The sequence below is a fragment of the Petaurus breviceps genome, unplaced genomic scaffold (assembly GCF_028583685.1).
Source record: "Petaurus breviceps papuanus isolate PSGF00001 unplaced genomic scaffold, PetGlider_PUasm1.0 38, whole genome shotgun sequence".
Lineage (NCBI taxonomy): Eukaryota > Metazoa > Chordata > Mammalia > Diprotodontia > Petauridae > Petaurus > Petaurus breviceps.
In genome coordinates this window covers 65,286,278-65,310,274 of record NW_027186304.1, presented here as the reverse complement: position 1 = coordinate 65,310,274, position 23,997 = coordinate 65,286,278, and the positions used below count along the sequence as shown (strand labels likewise).

Below are 23,997 nucleotides of genomic sequence, written 5' to 3'. Positions count from 1 at the left end.
AAAGTCTCCTTCACTTTTTTTTATGTAGAGTTAGAAATAGAGAATGAGACAGGGAGGCAGAAAAAGAGAGAGACAGAAAAAAAGAGGAAAGAGTCAAAGAAAGACACACAGAAAGACAGAGGGATATGGAGACATAGAGTAACAGAGAGAGAAAAAGAAAAAAACAACTTCAAATTCATTAAACAAACCTATGAAGATAAAACTTGAATCTAAAAGATTCCAAACCATCCTTGAATTTGTCAAATTGCTATTTCCTCCTAAAGATTATTTATTTGCCCTGATTTGAAAATGTAACTTGAATCGAGATTGATTAGAACACAAGCCAGATGATGCCTGAATAAAACTATTTATCTTGTTGTAGATTTCATCATATTCTTCATGTATCCATTTGCCACACAGGCCTCCAAGTTATAAAAGATAATTTATCACTGGATAAGCTCTGAGCAATTGTTTTCACTCACCCATTTTTACTTAAAATACAAATTAATTCAGTGGGATGGCTCTGCAAAATTTCCCTATGACAAGAACTTTCCTTATCCCACAAATTAAAATCACTAGGACGGTACAAGCAGTGTCCACCCACACAAGGACATCCACACGTGTGCATGCACAACATACACACACACACACACACACACACACACAGAATTATCCAGCCTGTTTTATAAAAGCTCTCATTTGCTATTGATGGGTTTTCAGTCTTCTATATAACTCAGTTTTATTGATTTAAAACTGCAGAGAGAAGGCTGTTCCTACTGTGAGTGAAAGCTTTCATGCAGCAGTGGCATGACTTCGTCTTTTAATTGCTCTGAGTGGTTTGTTTTCCTATAAAGATGTAAAACCCTAAATGCAATAAATGCACTCTAGGTACACCCAGGGTCTCTGGTCTCATTAAGGACAGAAAGTGAACAAAGGCATCAAATAAAGAAATGTGCATTCCCTGATTCCTGGGGATCATGGTATTGATGAGGTACAGGCTCTGGGAACCCCCTTGAGCTCTCTTTGAATCTTCCCCCATGAGGCTTTATAGCTTGGCCCAAATCTCTTTTATTAGCCTAGCCCTCCATTGTCTGTCATCTCCAGGTAGCCTCCAACTATTTCCCACCCTTAATCTCTCATTACTGGAGTCTGACCTCATTTGATTCCTTCTGAAGACCCTCCCCAAACTCCTCCTCTAGACCATCCCTAAAACCTTCCCACAATCTTTCTGTATATAGGCTCCATCTTGCCTCCTTGAAGTAGCCAAGAATTATCTAGGGCAGACTGTGTCAGATGATTTTGGCCGACTGGTCCAATGCAAGAGTCACAGATACAAAGGCTCCTTAAGAGTCTACCCATTATGGCAAACCTTTAATAAACTTTGTTTTTCTTTGGCTGAGAGAAGACTTGAGTTGAATTCATTTGGCAGGACCCAGTATCTTGGTATTTTGGGGTCTCACTCACCCCTAAACCTTAAACCTCAACACTTTATGAATCCCTAACCTTAACAAGTCAACTTTGGAACCATAAAACTACAGGTCAGGGAGTTTGGGGAGGGTCTCCAGGAGGAGTCAAATGAGGCCAGACTCCAATAATGAGAAATTAAGGGTGGGAAATGACAGACAATGGAGGGCCAGGCTGGTTTAAGGGTAACAGATTTGGGTGTACATATTTTGGGAAGATCAAGGGTGAGGGGTAGCTGGACTATGGAGGGCTAGGCTAGTAACAGAGATTTGGGTGGAGCTATAAAGCCTCATGTGGCAAGATTCAAGGAGAGCTCAAGGGGGGTCCCAGAGCCTGTACCTCATCAGTATATTCATTGGATGCCCCTGAATTTCTCCCAACATGCTATTCAATAAAAATTATTTCTCCCCAGGAGAAGGGGTGAAATCCCTAACCCTTGATAGGAATGCAGTTATTCTTTCACATGATGAAAAATCTCATTTCCTGCACTGGTGTAGATAACTCAGAGCATGCTTAGCAGAATTATGATTTGAAAGAGTTCATGGAAAAACATCAAAAAAGAAGAAAAACAAGTTAAAGAACTAATAAAACCAGAATACTTCTCTCACTCTGCATTATCAGGGTCTGCTTATAAAAGCATCCCTAAGGTACTTAAAGATATAGGGAAAATAAGACTAGACTTTGGACCTATAAAAGCAACAAACGCCCCATAACTGACCAAGTGAATGCATTCATTCATCAGCAGCGGCCTTAGGTGAAATTGTGAAGTCATTAGGATGGGTCAGTCACCCTTTTGCAGCACTCCAACTCAGCAAACTGTGTAATTGCTTACTGTGTATGAGACATTGAGGCTTCAAGGATAAAAAATAGCCCAGTCACTGTCCTCAAGAAGTTTACACTCTGAGAGGGAAGGATATGACATGTGGACAGGTAGCTTTACTGCTTCCTGGTAGAATGTGTTGAGTTTGAAATTCCAAAGGCACCACCCTCCTTCCAGTGCCTCCAGTTTCTAATATCAGCATAACCCTCTACTCTTCACTGTATCTCACCCTTCCTAGACATTTACTTGCCAAGTCTTGCCTATACTACTCTACACTACCTATCTGTTCCCTTGTCTCCACTCTCACAGCCACTACTCCAGTTCAGGTGCCCATACCTAACTTTTATTATTACTATGGCTTCCCTAAGCCACAAGGTGGGGCCATGGAGAGAGTACTGGATTTGGGAGTAAGGAGGACCACAGTTTCTCCTACATAGAGCCATTATTGAGCCATTCTCTAGTCCTCCCCCTATCACTTATAAAATATTTTATACTTATGCATTCATGATTTTTTTCTCAAAAAAAAATGTAGGCTTCTTGAGGGCAAGAATGGTTTCATTTTTTTTATATCTCTGTAGCCCAGTATGTAACACAGAGTCTGGCATGAGAGGGCTTTGGACCTATGACTGCTGATTCCTCACATTTCCTTCCCTCTTCATGCTTTGGGAAAGCAGAGCGGAGTTCTGTTGTAGTCCTTAAACAAAGAGATTTTTTTTTTTAATTAGAGCTATCCAATCTTGTTTCTTATTATACACTCCATTACAGTAAATGTAGCCTATTAGCTTTTTCCCATATACATTTTGTTCCCTACCTCCATTCCTTTGCACAGGTGTTCCCCTATGAACTGTCTCCTCATCTCTCCTTCTTAGAACCCATAGCAGGTTCTTGAGGAAAGCAAGAGGATATAGCCATATGGATACAAGTGGAAGAGTTAGTCCTGGCAAGGAAAGTGGCCACTAACTCCTCTTAAGTAAGAGGGGAAACTGAAAAATAAATGAAAGCATACAGATTTTTGAAGTTTGGAGGAGGAACATAGGGAGCCCATCATGATAGTTTCCAATCTTTTTAACAAGTAAGAGACAAAGTCACCTGCAGAGAAGGTTGTGCATACACAATTAGGAACTTGAGAGAAGATCAAGTTTGAAATTGCTGTTTTGTGAAGTGTTCTAGAGAGTTAATCAGAGATGAATAATAGAGATTGCCATGCAGCAGTAAGGGTCCATTTGATGTTAGATGCTTTGATTTTATCATGGACCAAGTGTTAGCATGATTTCATTTCTTTCAACAGCATTTGGTGGCTCAGATAGCAACAAATATGACATATGGTGACGGTTACCCAGTATTTGGCAATTTTAGTATGAAAATGGCAGAAGGGCATGAGGCCAGAGGATTCAATACAAAGAACAATATCTTAATAATTAGCTTATATTTCAGTAACACATTAAAGTTTTCAAACATTCTTTCCATACATTCTCCCTTGATCCTTACAACAACCTTATGACCTATTATGGCAAGGGGCTGATTAGTATAAATAATGATTCCTCTGAAGTGGTTTCAATTCAGAAGTGTGCTAGTAAACATTTAGTGCTTGGGGCAGTGCCTGCCACACAATAGGCTCTTAATAAATGCTTGTTGATTGAAATGTTTAACAATGAGCTCTCCAGGGGGAAAATGTTCACATGACACTTTTTTACATTTAATCTGCATTAGTAAGACTTTCTCCATCATTTTCTCAAGTATAGACAATCAATAAAACAATAAATCAAGTCATGATTAATAGTATTTGACAATTTCCAAGGTTTAAATGCTCACACTGAAAATTTAATAATTGCCAAGTCCATGAAAGCGGACTACAGCAGACACAGTGATATGGATTCGAATTTGTACTATTCAAAGTTATAATTAAAAACAATATCACTGGTTTTAGCCCAATGTAAATATGCAATGGGTATTTAAATAATGTGACTATTTTAGGGGATTCATTATTTAAACTAATCAGGGCCTAGCTGTACTAATGTCACTTTGCAAATGAAGATATGAACTTCAGAGGTTTACTGACTTCCCCATAGCCATTCACCTACTGAATGCAAGAGGTTTCGCCTGATTCCAAGTACAGCTCTCTTTTCACTCTACCCTTCTGCTCTTCATGGAATACCACCTTCTTTACATGGCAAAACTGTGAAAGGGGAGATAGTGAAGCTCACATTTGGATGATGCTCTGAGAGAAATACTTCTTAACCACCAAGAGTTTGACAAACATTGTCTCATTTGAGTCTTACAAAAACACTGCAAAGTAGCACAGATCTGAAAGCCTCTTTATCAAGTAATTACATTCAGAAGCTCCCCCTCCTGTTCTTAATATCATAGCCTGCCTTTTTATGCCACAGAAATGACTGACATCATCTACAGGCACTTCACAATTTTTACAAATTAATTATAATCTGCCCATAATTGTATAGCAATTACCTCATTTGCAACTGAATACAGACACATCTGTGGGGGAAAAAAGACATGCCTTTGCATCTGCACAAAAATTAAAATGCCCCATAGTCAAGAGGAAAAAAAATGTAAATCTTCAGGGATTGGTTTATATCTTTTCATGTGTTCACATGTCTTTTGTTGTTATTGTTATTTAGCCTAGCCATCTTCATCATATGAGTTTCCTATGAGACTATATTTTTCCTTTGTATCCTCCCATTGAATTTACTATCATGTCCCTCAGTATTTGATCACAAAATGTCTATCAGTGACTGATTGGCTGATACTGATAAACTCAGGGCAGTTAAACTTGACTAATTGCTATTTTGACAAACTCAGGTTTACTGATGGTGTCATAAATCTGGCCACTTAGCAGACGGCATAAGTATTTTGTTGCAATTGGAGAGATTTGATGGGGAGAAATGTGATTGTTAGTTTTATAAGATTTTGAGAGATCATAGAAAGAAATACATAGAAGAAATGTAACAGTAGAAAAAGTACAACTACCGGTAACTGAGTGGAAAAGTTTGAATGCTGTCCCTGCTCTTGGTATAGAAAATGACTTTAGTCAGGCAGATTGGGTAATCTTTACTCTTTAATCCCTTCTCTGGGAGACAGTCAGGATGGGTAATCTCTTGAGCTGAGGAGATCTGAGTTGAAGCCATTTGGGTGTGGGCACTAACTTTAACCTTGATAGCAGAGACCGGCTCAAAGCAGGGGAATGAATAAGCCAAGGTCAGAAATGGAGCATTTCAAAACTCATGGACAATAATCAGGTTACTGATCAGTCCCTGAACTTCCAGCCTGGGCAAGCTAGGCAATCCAATCTGATAGACAAATAGACAAAAGATAGAGTTATCAAAAGATTGATAAATAGCTAAGAGAATGAATGAATTTATGATAAATAAAAAAGGAAATAAATAATGAATAATTTAAAAAAACGAATGAGTGAATAAAGAAAGAAACAATCAGATAAATGACTCAAACCTTTCAGTCTGATAGAGAGGGATCCTACAAAAGGATCTCTGATTTAGAGTTGAGATGTATGTGTAGAAGTTAAATAAATATAAAGTGATCAGGAGAGGTTATTAACTACTGGTGGGACCCCAGAAAGATGTCATGGAAGACTACTGGATCATAGAATCTAAAGATGGAAGGGACCTCAGAGGACATTTAATCTGAAACACACACACACTTAATAGATGAAAAAAATAAGGTTTAGGGAGATTAAGTGAGTTGGCCAATATGACAGTGCAAAGCATCAAAAGTTGTAAGGCAGGTCATTTAACTCCAGAGTCAGTGTACCACACTGCCTGATTTCAATTAGCCTAGCACCTTCCCCATTCATGTGGGAAAGTACGCCAGGCTACACACTATGATGTTCACTGACCTACTTTCATAGAACCAAACTCTCTCGTAGAAACAGAGAAGAGAAGAGCCTCAGGTTCGAAACAAAGACTAAACCTGAAAAGTTCTCAGGTAGCAGGAAACCAGGATATACAATTTTACTTCTACACAAAATTTCTTCCTTTGAGTCCTAGAAATTCTTAGGTGAGAAAATTCATTTCTATATACAACTTTCTAGATCACAGGCAACACAAAGTCAGTAGGACAGAAAAAGTCTCATCAGAGTTGGTTAAACACAGCTACTTCTCAGCACAAATTCCCATGATGAACCCCATGCTTTCTCCACTAGCCAGCTTTCCTTCCTCTCCAAAATGGAACTTCAGGGGCACTGTCTGAAAGGAAATTAGCCTCTCAGTCCAGATCTCCTTGGAGCCACCTGGGCATTTCCCTTATGCCATCCTCTGTGTACTCCCATGCCCAAACTCTTTCTCTGAGAACTGCATCAAATCAACACTACTCTTGCCTCTTGAAAGGTTGAAGAACTGCTCTATTATTCCACTCAGCATTGCCATAACCATCCAGACAAAAATCCCTTTTCTTCAGTCTCCAGTGTCCTCTATGTATTATCATCCCTATTGGACTACAAAATCCTGGAGGATCTGAACTATTTTGCTTTAGTACAGTTGTAGGGAACCTGTGGCCTCAATGCCGCATGTGGCCTTATAAGTCCTTGGATGTGGCCTTTTGACTTGAGTCCAAGTTTTACAGAACAAATCCTTTTATTAAGGGAATTTATTCTGAAAAGTTTGGATTCAGTCGAAGGGACAGACTTGAGGACCTAGACTGCCATATGTAGCCTTGAGGCTGCAGGTTCCCCACCCCTGCTTTAGTATATCTGTTGGAACCCCTTCACCCAAAGGAAGTCCTAAGCTTTTATTAAAATTAATTTCTTCATTTGCATTCTATTTATGGAAAAAACTGACACTATAACTCTATGAGCAAGTATCAGAGCAAATCCTGACTGTAAGTAGTCTAAGGAGTCATGAGACATTTCTATCCTTATATAAATGATATAAGCTCAATTTATTGTTCCTCTTCTAGTCTTGATGGGTACTAACCCAAGCACTCTTACAAGAATACTCTCCACCATCTTGTTTAGAACTGGGTAAAATTCTAGCTCCAAGAAAAGAGTAACTTTTCCAATTTGACACATCTTTTAATGCACTTAATCAAAACTCCTAATCTTCCAGGGACCCACAAATGTATTTTGTTACCTAATATTTCCTACCTGGCAAGAAAAATTAAGCTCAGTGGGTTATTAATGACCTCAGTTGACTTGTTAGTGGCTGGTTCCAATAGAGCAGGGAGCAAGGGGGTCCTTTTCTTTTGACTGTTGACACACTGTTCTATCCAAATAATCTTTAGAAGACTTCTGTTTCCTTGCTGTCATAAACTGTGATTTGGAGCTTATGAATCCCTTACAAATCTCCTGCTATTTTAGTAGTTGGAAGAGTAAACATGGAACATCATGTACAGAACACTCCCCTGTGTGATCCTGGTGTGACCAAACCCCTTGATTCCATTTCACAGAGTTTCTTTAAGCAGTTTGCTTGCACAAATACTTGGTATGAGGTCCCCTGGTATGTGTGTGGGGATTAAGGGTCAAAACCATAAAGCTTCTACTGGAAGAATATGTTCTAAAATTGTATTCAACTCTAAATTCCAGTAAAATTTGGGACCCTTATTATCTCTCTGAAATGGAAAAAAATGATCTTCCAGACAGTGCTATCTTGCTCTCTAAATAACATCACATATACCAGGGAGGAAAACTAAAAGTCAGGAAGTTGGACTTCTATTTCTAGCTCTGTCCTTGTCTTGTTCTGTGCCCTTGGACTAGTCACTTTATTTCTCTTGCTCAATTCTCCCATCTTCTGATTCCTATAAAACAAATGCAGGGCTCCCAAGGTCTGAGCCAAGTACAGACTAAGAATGCTTTAGAGCATATGAGAGAAAGGAGCAGCAGAAGCAATTGAAAAGTACAATGCTCTTGAACCCCTAATGTCATTTATTAATGATAGAGGCAGGGGATAGCATGCTTTGAAATAAGAGTTGTCCCAGTAGGCATAGCCCCGTCTAACTTTTCATCTCCCTTGCATGGTCATATTAGGAACCTCTTATTCTTACCTGGGGAAAGGTCATCAGGGTAAAGGAAAAGACTGTATTGCTAGACTTGGAATTAGTCATGCCTCACTGCAAGAAGCAGTGCAATATTCAGTTATTATTAGAGTTTGTAATGTATCTACATGTCATCCCATCATTGCAATAGGACATTAAATCTTATCATATTCTTCTCCTACTCATCAATATTAATAAAAATAGTCTTTATGTCTTACCTTACACAAACCTTTAAATCCTGATGAACTCATGTGCTCCATATTCCTTGTACACATTGTTCCTGTCTCCACTTCTTTGCTCACACATACACACATTCATCATTTGGGACATCTCATGTTATTTCTTTCATTGATCCTTAGCTCTTGTAGAGTTATCTTACTTTTCAAAATGTCTCAAATAGATCATAAGTTCCTCTAGGACAATATGGTATATGGTTGGTACATAGTTGTTTGCACTTTCATATGTTATATGGTTGGTACATAGTTGTTTGCACTTTGTTTCCTCCATTAGAATGTGACCTACTTGAGGGCAGGGGCTGTTTTTGCCTTTCTTTGTACTCCAGAGCTTACATAGTACCTGGCATATAGTAAGTGCTTAATAAATGCTTTCTGACTTATTGACATGACATATACACAGAATCCTAGTTTCAGCTAAACATCATCTTAGTGATCATCCTTTCAAACTCCATTATTTTCTTGATGACAAAACAAGCCAAGAAGGTCTGAATGATTTGCCCAAGGTCACACATGTAGTAAGTAACTCAGCATGGGGTTTGAAGCCAGTTCCTCTGACTCAAAATTCAATGTTCTTTCCAACACAGCACATTGCCTCATACTCCTACACACATAAGTACAAATATATATCCTTTAACCCCTTTTTAATGTTTCCTCAAACTTAGATTGCTTGTGACCTGTACCCTTAAATGTCAAATATTGTTGCTAGTCAGTCAATAGCATTTATTAAGCACTTAGTTTTCTGGAATTTTACACTTTAAGAAACTGGAAGTAAAAAAGGTTTTCTGGGGGCGGCCAGGTGGCTCAGCAAGTAAGAGCACCAGCCCCAGAGACAGGATAACCTGGGATAGAATCTGGGCTCTCTGATACTTAGCACCACACCCAGAAATAACTGGCCATGTAAACTTGAGCAAGTTACTTAATCCCAATTACTTAAAAAAAAAAAAAAAAGGTTTTCTGGCTTGCTTAAGCTCACATAGTGAATCAGTGGAAGAGTAGAAAATAGGAATTGGGAAATCTTGCCTCCCACATCCTGTCCATATCTAATGATGCAACGGGTTCAATTGTTTAACAACGTGTGTGTGTGTGTGTGTGCGTGTGTGTGTGTTTTCTTTTTACATAAATAGTTAATTCCAGGTTTAGGAAAGTGGTGGCTAGTATTCACTACTGATTCTCTCAATAAGGAGCCAAACTAGTATCTTTTACTAATATCTCAAACAGCTTGCTTTTGCTGTTATTTCTGCAGCCACTCATTAGTTACCTACAGTCCTGTCTCTTATACTTTCCCTCAATAGTAAGATAGCTAGCATACACTTGCAGATGAGTTGTCTTGTTCAGCATGGCATAATAAAAGGCTTTGGGCATGGAATAAGAAAAATTAGGTTCAAATTCCTATGCAGTCATTTATTACATGACTTGGAAAAATCATATGACTTTCCCTTTTCTCCTCTAAGAGTCCTCATTTCTTGGGGTGGGGCAGGGATTAGATAATCATTAAAGTTCATTTTTCAGCTTTAAACTCTATGTGGAATATACGACGCTATATGGAATAACTTATTTAACAAGAAAGCAGGTTTTTTTCCTTTAAATTTATTTATTTATTTTTAGTTTTCAACATTCATTTCCACAAGATTTTGAATTATAATTTTTTCTCCCCATCTTTCCCCTACCTCCCACCCCAAAACAGCAAGCCTATTGAATACCCCTTCCCCAATCTGTTCCTTCTTATATCTTCCCCCATGACCTCCCTAACTTTCTAATAGGGCAAGATGGATTTCTATACCCCAGTGCCTGTGTATCTTATTTCCCAGTTGCATGTAAGAAACAATTTTTTTTTAACATCTGTTTTTAAAACTTTGAGTTCCATCTTTTTTCCTTCTTCCCCCCTCACCTGCCCCACTGGGAAGATAAGCAATTCAATACAGGTTATACATGTGTAGGTACCCAAATAATTTCCATAGTAATTATACTGTGAAAGACTAACTATATTTCCCTCCATCCTATCCCGCCCCTCACTTACTCTATTTTCTCCTTTGACCCTGTCCCGTTTCAAGTGTTTGCTTCTAACTACCCTCTCCCCCAGTCTGCCCTCCCTACTATCCTCCTCCACCTCTTGTCCCCTCCCCCCCCTATTTTCCTGTAGTGTAAGATAACCAATTGAGTGTGTATGTTATTCCCTCCTTGAGCAAAATTCAATGAGAGTAAGGTTGTCCCATTCCCTTTTGCCTTTCTGCTCTTCCCCTCCATTGTAACAGTTTTCTCTTGCGTCTTTTATATGAGATAATTTACCCTAATCTATCTCTCCCTTTCTCCTCCCAATATATTCCTCTCTCACCTCTTAATATTATTTTTTAGATATCATCCCTCCCTATTCAACTTGTCCTGTGCCCTCTGTCTATGTATACATGTACATACATATGCACACCCTGTCATATATATTTATACACACCTACACCCTCCTACACACACACACACACTATATATATATATATATATATATATATATATATATATTCCTTCCCTTTAACTGTCCTCATACTGAGAAAAGTCTTAATGAGTTACAATTATTGTTTTTCCATGTAGGAACGTAAATAGCTCAACTTTAAGAAGTTCCTTATGATTTCTTTTTCCTGTTTTCCTTCTCATGCTTCTCTTGCTTCTTGTATTTGAAAGTCAAATTTTCTGTTCAGCTCTGGTTTTTTTCATCAAGAATACTTGAATATCCTCTATTTCATTGAATGAAATATTGGGAAGCATTATACTCAGTTTTTCTGGGTAGGTGATTCTTGGTTTTAATCCTAGCACCTTTGACCTCTGGACCTAGACCTTTGACCTAGGACCTTTGACCACCAAGCCCTTCAATCCCTTAGTGTAGAAGCTTCTAAGTCTTGTGTTATCCTGATTGTGTTTCCACAATATGCTAATTGTTTCTTCCTGACTGCTTGCAGTATTTTCTCCTTGACCTGGAAACTCTGGAATTTGGCTATAATATTCCTGGGAGTTTTTTGAGGGGGATCTTTTTCAAGAGGTGATCAGTGAATTTTTTCAATTTCTATTTTGCCCTCTGGTTCTAGAATATCAGGGCAATTTTGCTTGATAATTTCTTGAAAGATGGTGTCTAGGCTCTTATTTTGATTATAGCTTTCAGGTAGAACAGTAATTTTTAAATCGTCTCTCCTGAATCTATTTTCCAGGTCAGTGTTTTTTCCAATGAGGTATTTCACATTGCCTTCTATTCTTTCATTTGTTTGTATCTGTTCGATAGTATGTTTATTTCTTATAAAGTCATTAGCTTCCATTTGCTCCAATCTAATTTTAAAGGAATTATTCTCTTCAGTGAGTTTTTGAAATTCCTTTTTCATCTGGCTAATTCAGCTTTTTAAGGCATTTTTATCCTCATTGGCTTTTTAAGCCTCTTTTGCATTTGAGTCAATCTATTTTTTAAGGTGTTGTTTTCTTCAGTCAGGCTTGATTTTCTTGATTTTTCTTGCATCATTCTCATTTCTTTTCCCAATTTTTCCTCCACTTCTCTTAGTTGGTTTTCAAAATCTTTCTTGAGCTCCTCCATGACTTGTAACCAATTCATATTTTTTATTGGGAGCTTTTGATGCAGGAGTTCTGACTTTGTTGTCTTCCTCCTGTTCCATGCTTTGATCCTTTTTGTCCCTGAAAAAGGAATCTATGGTGGATTGCATTTCCTATGCTTGCTCATGCTGCCCATCAATTACTTGAGTTTTGAACTCTTTGCCATGGTAGAACTCTGTTTTCAGAATAGAGAAATCTTTGTCCCAAATTGCTGGGGTTTTCACAGCTGCTGGAGCAATTAGGAGGGCACCCTTCCTGCAGCCCCCACTGGCTCTAATACCTGTCCACATACCCCAGGACCTCCACCCAAGACCACAGTCCAGATCCAAGCAGGTCAAAGCAAGAGCAATTACTCTCTTAAAGGTCACTTGGCCCCCCTACAATCTGCAACACAGAATCTCCTGAGGCAGCCATGCAACACAGCCTCCAAACCTCTGCTGCTTCTTGCCCCAAGGGCAGGGGCTGGACCATGATCTTCTGTCACCCTCTGTTCCAACAGAGTTCCACACTGACCTTTTACTTTGTCTTTGGCGTTTATGGTTTGAGAAGTCTGGAAACCACCACAGTTGCTGGTTTTTCACTCTCCTGAAGTCTGCTCTGACCTCTGCTTGTCAGAACTGCCCTGGGGCCAGAACTTCATGGCTCACGCAGGGCTGGGCTCAGCTCCCAGCTAGGTGCAATAGCTCCTTCCTGGTGGCCTGCTGGCTTGCCTTCAGCAGAGATTTGTTTTTCTCTGTTACTTTGTGGGTTCTGTAGCTCTAAAATTTGTTTAGAGTCATTTTTCACATGTATTGGAGGAGGTAGAAGCCAGAGCCACAAGGAAGTACTGTTTCCATTCTGCCATCTTGGCCCCACCCCCCAAGACAGAAATTTTTCAGGAACACAAATGTCAGATAGATATAGCTATAGATAGATATACATACACATATATACATATATAAATACATGTGTCTATGTATGTATATATCCATCTATGGATATCTATACATCTCTATATATAGATATGACTATCTATGCAGAGAGATATACATATCATTTATCTATCTACCTATATCTATAACATATCTCTCTATATAGATATTATATATAGATATCTATAGAAATGTATAGATATACATAGATCAACACACATGTATATTTATGTATACATGCATGTATATATGACTATAGGTGTATATAAGCATATATTATCTACATACATGTAGTATATCATATACTTATATTAGATAAACATTATTCACATACATTAAAAATAATACATCTAGGGTTCTTATTGTTTTTTGTTTGTTTAAGATTCTTAAGAGTCTAAATCAATCTTGCTTTTGAATACTTCAATACAATGATTCAAGTCAGTCATTTCTAGACAAAGGCTCTCAGGGACTGGTAGGGGAAACACACAGGCATTCCCTTCCCAATGTTTCCTCATCTTTAACTATGGTGGAGTAGTTGCAAAAAGAAGCAAGTTTGTATAGTTTATAGAAAGTATTTAAGATCATAGGGAAATAGCCTTGCAACTTATTTATGTCAATTATTGGATTAGGGATTTGACCTGATAGCATAGAAAGAAACTGTAGTTATGGCATGAGAGTGTAATTGATGTGTATTTGCATGATATTAAGAAATATATAAGAAAGACTTTCAGAATGACAGTGGCTATAGGTTTGTCACACCTAGACAAGTGAAAATGTGAGATAGTGATTGTATGGGTAGGAGGCTTTTAGCACCATAGGACTGACTATGGAGCTTCTTACCCTGTGCATGCACAAAGCTAGGGTTCATCATCCAGTTGCTAGTGCAACAACCCTCAGCACATACGGTACATAGAATGAGAATTGAGGAAGATGAGGTTCTATCTCCTCTTGCTGGCTTCTGCTTTGATAGAGGATCATATGGAGTGAGGTGGGGTAGATGTGGTATGATATAATCAATGTTATCGTTGGCTATTCAAACAGATTGTATTATCTTTTGTTGTCTCAATCCACTTCAACTCCTAGACCAAGCATATTCAAGTTGCCTTTCTTCCTCACTCCCTCCAAGGTTTACTGATTAATAAGAACACATGGTGCTTCTATCTAGTATGAAATCCCAGAAAGTTTTTTGAGTTACATCATAATATGATCAGATCTTAGCCATAGGTTGAATAGAATGGAGAGAAGAGAGGTTATTGTGCAATTGTTGCAATAAACAAAAAGAAATGAGAACTTAAATCAGCATTATGACAGTGAAAATGGTAATAAGGGACCAATGGTAGAGACATTGTGGAGAGAGAATAAACAGGAACTTGAGGACTGATTGGACATGTGGAATGGGAGAGAAAGACTGAGGTAAAAATAATTCTGAGGTCATAAACGTGGGTGACAAGAAGAAAAAAAGATTGGTGCTATTGGCTAGGACAAGAAAGCGTTTCCCCTGGCCACCAAAGAGATATGAGAATACACCTTTCTCCCCTTTTTGCAGAGGTAGGGGATGATGTTTTGAGGATGCTATCTATAATGTCTGACTTGGCCATATGTTAGTTTGTTCAACCATTTTTTTTTCTTTTTTGTTAAAAGAGATGACTACCTGGGAGGGAGAAAGGAGGTATATATAGGGGAAATCAATGTGATAGAAAAACAAAGATGACTATTTTAAGTGGGACAGGATTTCAGGAATAATGATACTCCCCCCAGCTTCATTCAGTGGCTTATTAGTAGGAGGTGAAAAGGCAGATAGCTGGAGTAATCTAGTGTTGACATTTGGCAAAAGGTAAGTGAATATAGGATAAGGGGATAAGGAATCCAAAATATTCAATTGTAGAGCTTAAATGGTTAGCTATTGGGTTGAAGATGGAAATAGATGAAAAAGATCAGAGCACAGGTAATAAAATGGTCAGAGAAAGTACTGAGAGATAGAAGGATTAGAGGTCTTGATGAGAGTAAAGAGTAAGTATAGGAGAGTAAAACATAGAGATTACATTCAGGTAGGTGAATGTCAGAGTTCCTAATTAAGAAAGCAGAACAAGTATGGCAAGATCTAATATGTAAATGGTTACATATGGTTACAACCTATGGTTGGCTGATGTGGAGTGAAGGAGTGGGTCATGGGAAGTCTTGAAATAATAATAAGGAGCAGTAAGTATTCTGAATCCCTATCCAGGACCAGTGTGATGGTGAAGAGAAAGTACATCCAATACTGTAATGGTAAGCAAAATATAATTTTTTGATGTTTTTCTGGATTGTGTTTTACCTAATCAAGTGTCTTTGAGCCTTGCCTTTGACTGTATCAAGAGTCTTTGAATGGAAACAGAAAACATTGTATTTCCCTTAACAAACCTAAGGGAGTTTGAAGATCTCTTTTGCCCTTAATAGGTTGAATGTATCACATGGCAGTTCATAGTTGGAGGAGCTTGTTGAAAGGGTGGAACAGGAAGGGTGAAGCAGGAAGGAGTGGAGCAGAGAAAAGAACAAGAAGAGCTTGGAGGTAGCAGAGCTAAGAGAGAGATTGTCTGTGATGTCAATACTCTGTCTGGTGTTCTGTGTTACTTTATCAAACAGAATCTGTTGTTCTGTGTTGATTTCTCAGACTGAAGCCCTGTCTGTTGTTCTGCATTGGTTTCTCAGCCAGAAAGTGAATTGAGAAAACGGTGCTGGTAATATGTGTAAATATTGTGGTAGCCCTGTTAAGCTTTATTTTCCTAGAAATAGAAACTTTTAAGAGTTTGGAGTGGAGCAGTAACCATGAGCTGAGATATGGAATAAGAGCAGAGAGCTGCCAGTGTGTGAATCCAGGCAAGAGTTAGGAGTGGGAGCATGGGGTTTGGAAGTCAACCTTGAGTTAAGATGAAAGAGGACTTTATTTTGATACTCTGTATTGACTGAGAAGATTGTAACTTACTATGACCTAAGGGTGAATGGTGTTTGTACTTTCTACTACCCCTTAAGGATTTTTGGCTTAAGGATAATTCAAAGCCAGCCTCTAGTCAAGATGAAAGAGGACTTTGCCTTGAATACTCTGTATTGACTGATGAGAACCTGTAACTTACTGTGACCTAGGGGTGGGTGGTGTGTATAATTTCTGCCACTCCTTAAGTAAGCACTCGCAAACATCAAGACTGATTTGATAAAAATAATGTGGAAATTCAGAAGCTACTAAATGAGGGCAGAGTCAAGATAACCAAGTGGAAACAGGATTTCCGCTCAGCTTCTGCTCCCACCTCCTCCAATCCATGTAAAAAATGATTCTAAACAAACTTTGGTGCTACAGAACCCACAAAATGACACAGAGAAGCTAACCTCCCACTGAAGACACACAGGCAGACTGGCAGGGAGCAGCCAGTGCAGTGCTCTGGGAGCTATGCCCAGCCCTGCAAACCTGAGGATTTAGCCTCACGGCAGCCACAACCAGCCGCCAGCTAGAGGGACTTCAGATCACCAGCAGCTGTGGTGGTTTCCAGAATTATCAACCCATAGATGCTAAGGACAAAGTGAGAGGTCAGTGCAGTGTGGACTTTGGGATCTGGGAGTTCAGGAGTGTGATCTGGCCTTTGCCCCTGGGGCAAGAAGCAGCTGAGGCATGGTGGCCATCCAGCCACTGACACATGGTGACTTCAGAGCTCCTGGCCTGCAGATTGTAGGGGGACCAAGTGACCAGGCTGAGGGATAATCCCTGTTGCTTTAACCTGCTTGGATCTGGATCACTGACTGGGGTAGAGGTCCTGGGGTGCATGACCAGTGTGCCAGAGCATGTGGAGGCTTCTGAGAGGGCAGCCAACTACCAACTCCAGAAGCTGAGAAAACCCCAGCAATTGGGACAAACCTTCCCCCTCTGGTAGCAGAGTTCTACTGTGGCAAAAAGCTCAAAAGTCAAGTAACTGAGTGGTAATATGAGGAAGCGAGGGAAGCAAGGCAAGCAGAGCAGTCTGACTTTGGATTCCTTTTTTGGGGACAAAAAGGATCAGGGCATGGAAAAGAAGGAAGACAGTGAAGTAAGAATTCCTGCACAGAAGCTTCCAAGAAAATATGAACTGGTTAAAGGCCATAAAGGAGCTTAAAAGGGATTTTAAAAACCAAATAAGAGAAGTGAAGAAAAAATTGGGAAGAGAAATGAGAATGATGCAATAAAATTATAAAATGAGAGTCAACAACCTGACTGAAGAAAACAACATCTTAAAAAATAGACTAACTCAAATGACAAAAGAGGGTCAAAAAGGCAATGAGGAGAAGAATGCCTCAAAAAGCCAAATTTTCCAGACAGAAAAAGAATCTCAAAAGCTCTCTGAAGAGAATCATTACTTCAGAATCAGATTGGAGCAAATGGAAGCTAGTCACTTTATGAGAAATCAAGATATACAGATCCAAACAAATGAAAAAATAAAAGGCAATGTGAAATATCTCATTGACAAAACCACTGACCTGGAAAATAAATTCAGGAGAGAAAATTTAAAAATTATTGGACTACCTGAAAACCATGATCAAAAAAAGAATCTAGAAATAATCCTCCAGGAAGTTCTCAAAGAAAACTGCCCTGATGTTTTAGAACCAGAGGGCAAAATAGAGGTTGAAAGAATCCACTGATCACCTCCTGAAAATGATCCCAAAAAGAAAACTCCTAAGAATATTATAGCCAGGTTCTGGAGTTCCCAGATCAAGGAAAAAATATTACAAGCAGTCAGGAAGAAACAATTTGAATACTGTGGAAACACAATCAGGATAACACAGGAGCTTGCAGCTTCTACACTAAGGGATTGAAGGGCTTGGAATATGAAATTCCAGAGGTCAAAAGAGCTGGGATTAAAACCAAGAATCACCTATGCAGCAAAACTGAGTATCATGTTTCAGGGGAAAATATGGTCATTCAATGGAATAGAGAACTTTCAAGCATTCTTGATAAAAAAAACCAGAGTTGAATAGAAAATCTGACATTCAGATACAAGAAGGAAGAGAAGCATGAGGAGGTAAACAGGGAAAAGAAATCATAAGGAACTTATCAAAGTTGTACTATCTACATTCCTACATAGAAAAATGATAATTATAACTTATGAAACTTTTCTCAGTATGATAATAGTTGAAGGGAATAGAAATGTGTGTATATGTATGTATACATACATATATATGTCTATATAGGAGGGTATATGGATATATGAATACATATGTGACCATGTGTATATATGTGTACTGGTATACATAGACAGAGGGCACAGGACCAGTTAAATAGGAAGGGATGATACTTAAAAGGTGATGTTAAGAGGTGAGAGAAGAATATAATGAGAGGAGATGGGGAGAGATAGAATGGGGTAAAATATCTCATATAGAAGAGGTAAAGGAAATCTGTTACAAAGGAGGGGAAGAACAGGAAGGCAAAAGGGAATGAGTCAACATCATTCTCAATGAATTTGGCTTAGGAAGGGAATGATATACACACTAAATAGGGTATCTAAGCCTATAGGAGAGTAGGGGGGAAGGGGATGAGAGGGGGGATGATTGAAGGGAGGGCAGGCTAGGGGGGAGGAAAATTGGCAGCTCCCACTTTTGAAAAGGGACAGAATCAAAGTATAGAATAGAGCAAGTGGGGGGTGGGATGGAATGGAGGGAAATACAGTCAGTCTTTCACAATATATCCACTATGGAAATGTTTTGCATAGCTACACATGTACAACCTATACTGAATTGCTTATCTTCCCAATAAGGGTGGGTGACAAAGGAGTTAGGGAAAGAATCTGGAATTCTAAGGTTTAAAATCAAATTGTGTGTGTGTGTGTGTGTGTGTATAATTTTACATGTAACTTACAAATAAGATATACAGGCACTGGGACATAGAGTTCCACAGTGCCCTACTGGAACGTGGGAGGGGAGTGGGGGAAGATGTAGGAGAGAGCAGATTGGGGGAGGGAATATTCAGTTGGATCACTGTTTTGGGGTGGCGGCTAGGGGAAAAATGGAGAGAAAATTTGTAACTCAAAATCTTGTGGAAATGAATGATGTAAACTAAAAAAAGATACATGATGAGGGAAAAAAAGAAATTAGAAAAAAGAAGCTACTAAATGAAAAACAAGAACTCCACAGGATTTACCAGCAGGATAGTTCATCCATCTCTAAGAAGCCAGCATTTAATTCCATCAAAAGTAAAATACAAGCAAAGCTTAGAGAGATGCAAGATTCCTGGCTCAGGAATAAAGCAGATGAAATTCAGTTTTATGCTATATATAGTAGTAGTAGTAGTAGATAGTAACAATCAAAAGTGCTTTTATGATGCCCTGAAGGTTATTTATGGACCAAAGACCTATGGGGTGCATCTCAACTACTCAGTGCTGATAGAGTCACATTGATTTGTGATAAGGACATGATTCTAGAGAGATGGACTGTACACTTCCATAGTATTCTCAACAGACCATCATCAATCAGTGCTGAGGCCAATGACCATTTACCTCTGGTTGAAGTCAGTCCCTCCCTAGCTGAAGCTCCAAGTGAAGAAGAGGTTTTGAATACCATTGGGCTCCTTTTATGTGGCAAAACACCTGGTGTTCATTCTATTCCAGTTGAGATTATACAAGGTAGAGGGTCCATTGCTCATACAAAAGCTGACTGAAATTTTCCAGGTTATATGGCAAGATGTGGTTTTCCCCCTCCATTGTGTATCTCTATAAAAGTAAAGGAAATAGATTGTACTGTGACAATCATGAGGGGGTTTCTCTATTTATCATTGCTGATAAGATTCTTGCCAGAGTTCTCCTTAATAGGCTGATCCTTCACCTGAAAGATGGTCATCTACCTGAGAGCCCATGTGGCTTCAGAAAGGGTGGAGGAACAGTCAATATGGTGTTTGCTGCCCGACAATTCCAGTTGAAATGCCAGGAGCAGAACAGAGATCTGTATACAACATTTGTAGATCTGATCAAGGCCTTTGATGGTGTTAATCATCAGGGCTTATGAATATGTCTTAATAGGTTTTTTTCTCTTTTTTTCAGAATTTATTTTTAGTTTTCAACATTCATTTCCACAAGATTTTGAGTTCCAAATTTTCTCCCCGTCTCTTCCCTCAATACCCCACCCCAAGATGGCAAGCATACTGATTACTCCTTCCCCCAGTCTTCCCTCTCATATATCATCCCCATCCCTACCCTTACATCCTTCCCCCTTACTTTCTTGTAGGGCAAGATGGATTTCTATACCACATTGCATGCATATCTCATTTCCAGTTGCATGTAACAACAAGTTTTTAACATTTGTTTTTAAAACTTTGAGTTCCAAATTCTCTCCCTTCTTCCCTCCTCACCCACCCCCACCAGGAAAACAAGCAATTCAATATGTTATACATGTGTAGTTATGCAAAAGATTTCCATAGAAGTCATGTTGTGAAAGACTATATTCCCCTCCATCCTATCCCACACTCCATTTATTCTATTTTCTCCTTTGACCCTGTCCCTTTTCAAAAGTGGTTGCTTCTAACTACCCCTTTCCCCAATCTGCCTCCCTTCTATCATCCCATCCCCTTCTCCCTTACTTTCCTATAGAGTAAGATACCCAACTGAGTGTGTATGTTATATCCTCCTTAAGCCAAATCCAATGTAAGTAAGGCTGACTCGTTGCCTTTCACCTCCCTGCTCTTCCCCTCCATTGTAATAGCTTTCTCTTGCGTCTTTTATGTGAAATATTTTACCCTATTCTATCTCTGCCTTTCTCCTTCTCCCAATATATTCCTCTCTCACCTCTTAATTTAATTTTTTAGAGATCATCCCTTCATATTCAACTCCCCTATGCTTTCTATGTATACATGTACACACATACACACAAACACACACACATGTATATACATATACACCCATCTATACATACATACATATATATGTATATACACATATATATTCCTTTAACTATCCTCATACTGAGAAAAGTCTCATGAATTACAAATATCATCTTTCCATGTAGAAATGTAAATAGTTTAACTTTAATAAGTTCCTTATGATTTCTTTTCCCTGTTTACCTTCTCATGCTTCTCTTGATTCTTGTATTTGGAAGTCAAATTTTCTGTTCAGATCTTATCTCTCATCAAGAATGATTGAAAGTCCTCTCTTTCATTGAATGTCCATATTTTCCCCTGAAGTATCATATTCAGTTTTGCTGGTAGGTGATTCATGGTTTTAATCCTAGCTTCTTTGACCTCCAGAATATCATAGTCCAAGCTCTTCAATCCCTTAAATCCCTTAAAGCTGCTAGATCTTGTGTTATATTGATTGTGTTTCCACAATACTCAAAGTGCTTCTTCCTGACTGCTTATAATATTTTCTCCTTGACCTGGGAACTCTGGAATTTGGCTCTAACATTCCTAGGAGTTTTCTTTTGGGGATCTATTTCAAGAGGCAATTGCTGCGTTCTTTCAATTTCTATGTTGCCCTCTGGTTCTAATCACCGCTGTTTTTCTGCATAATTTCTTGAAAGATGATGAAGAGCCTCCTTTTTTGATCATGGCTTTCAGGTAGTGCAATAATTTTAAAATTATCTCTCCTGGATCCATTTTCCAAGTGAGTGGTTTTTCCAATGAGATATTTCACACTGTCTTCTATTTTTTCATTTGTTTGGATCTGTTTTATAGTATCTTGATTTCTCATAAAGTCATTAGCTTCCATTTGCTCCAATCTAATTTTAAAGGAATCATTTTCTTCAGTGAGCTTTTGAAATTCCTTTTCCATCTAATCAATGATTTCTAAGGCATTCTCCTCATTAACTTTTTGGAGCTCTTTTGCTATTTGAGTTGGAGTATTTTTTAAGGTGTTATTTTCTTTTTTTATATCTTCTCTTTTTTTGGATTTTTTTTTTGCTTTTTGGAGGGGGGGAAGGGTAGGGCAATTGGGGTTAAGTGATTTGCCCAAGGTCACACGGCTAGTAAGTGTTAAGTGTCTGAGGCCAGATTTGAACTCAGGTCCTCCTGACTCCAGGGCCAGTACTCTATTCATTGTGCCACCTAGCCGTCCCAAGGTGTTATTTTCTTCAGTATTTTGGTGGGTCTTCTTTAGCAGGCTGTTGACTTGTTTTTCATGATTTTCTTGCCTCATTCTCATTTCTCTTCCCAATTTTTCCTCTACTTCTCTGACTTGATTTTCAAAATCCTTCTTGATCTCCTCCTTGGCCTGTGATCAATTCATATTTTTCTAGGAGGCTTTTGATGCAAGAGTCTTGACTTTGTTGTCTTCTTCTTGTTCTATGTTTTAATTGTCTTTGTCACCAAAAAAATGATTCTATAGTTTGATTTTTGCTTCCTCTGTTTGCTCATCTTGCCCGTCAATTACTTGACTTTTGTGTGCTCTTTGCCACTGTAGAATTCTGATTCCAGAGTGCAGAGTGCTGCATCCCAAATTTCTAGGGTTTTGTGGAGCTGTTGTCAGAGCTTCTTCTAGGCAACTGCCTCAGAATTGTGAGGAGGACTGCCTCTCCACAGCCTCAATAAGCTCTGCATGCCAGTGTTCCTCCTCACCCCAAGACTGCCACCCAAGACCATGACCCAAATCCAAGCAGGGAAAAGCAAAAGAATCCTGCCTCAGCACCAGCAAAAGGAGTCCTGCAATTGCCCTCTGGTCAGTCACTTGGTCCCCCCATCATCTGTGGGCCTGGAGCTCTGGAAGCAGCTGCTTCCCCCCCCCAAGCCACCCCCCAACACCACCTCTGCCACCTTGGGGCCAGTGGACTGACCATGCTCTTCTCTCACCCAGTTCCAGCAGAGTCCCCCCACTGAGCTTTTACTTTCTTTTTGACATTTATAGGTTGAGAAGTCTGGAAACCACCACAGCTGCCAGTGATTCAATCCCCTGAGGTCTGCTCTGGCCATTCTGTGCTACTGGTCTGTGTTGTCATGTCCCACATGCCCCACTCCCAGCATGGTGTGCTAGAACCTTCCTGTTGGAACCCTTGCCATGCTGTCCTCAGCTGGAGACATATTTTACTCTGTCATCTTTGAGGGTTCTGTAGCTCTAAGATTTGTTTAGAGTCATTTTTACAGGTAAAGTAATCGGGGATAAACTCAAACAATTTTATGCTTTTACACAGTCACTTCTGAATATGTTTTGTTTAAGACGATGTGGCCACCCTAGTAATAAATTGTTATGTTATGTTGTTGTGAATGTTGAACTTAATTTCTTGAATGTTATGCTTTAGTTTATTGCTGAATAAATAGAGAGTTCATTATACTCTGCGCTTAAAGTTATTCACAGCAAGAGTCCTCAGGAGAGCTTCTGTGATTGACTTTACAAATATTAGAGAGGATAGGTAAGAGGCGAAAAGTACAATTAGAGGGATGCTAGGTTTCAGTTAAGACTAATAGATTGAAGAAAGCATGAGAAAAAGAAATGTAGACTAACGGGAAGTTTCTCCACTATGGAAAAGGAATTCCAAAAGGCACAGTGGAATGGATGGGCAGATTTGGATTGGGCCATGGATGTGGCTAGGTTAAAGGGGGGCCAAGATGGGAGAATACAAGGAGGAGGAAAATTTTTCTTGTAAATGTTTACTGATTGATGACAATAGCAATATAGAGATAAGTAGGAAAAGCCATGGAGATAATAGTGAAGGAGAGAGAATCTTATTTTACAAACCTTTTTAGTCTATAGACAAAGCTATGAGCCACCATAATAAGCTAGGAGTTCTGAATGAAGGTCAAATAGATTTCAACCACGATTAAATTTGGCTTTTGAATTTCTTTCTTCTGCTAACAGGGTTAATTTTTTTGTACCCAGTGTCTATTCCCAAGAATCTATAAGACTTAGGGTTAGAAAGTTCCCTGTAATTTCCATCAGTTTCTGATTACCAACCTACATACTCTTCAAGTCATTGAAGGTGCCACCTTCCAGCAAATCACAAAAGTCTAACCACTTTTGGGCACCATCATTTTCATCCTAAGATTCTTTTGGTTTCCTATGCAAATGAAAAAGGGAGAAAGCAAAAAAAAAAG

General features: G+C 39.0%; 1 long non-coding RNA gene across 1 annotated transcript in view; it reads left to right on the top strand.

Moving 5' to 3' along the window:
• Positions 1-23,236, top strand: part of LOC138170566 (uncharacterized) — a 172,017-nt gene extending 148,781 nt beyond the window's left edge. Inside the window, exon 4 of the long non-coding RNA XR_011170663.1 lies at positions 22,814-23,236. This is a non-coding gene — a long non-coding RNA (uncharacterized lncRNA). The remainder of the gene's footprint in view (positions 1-22,813) is intronic.
• The last annotated feature ends 761 nt before the right edge of the window (positions 23,237-23,997 follow it).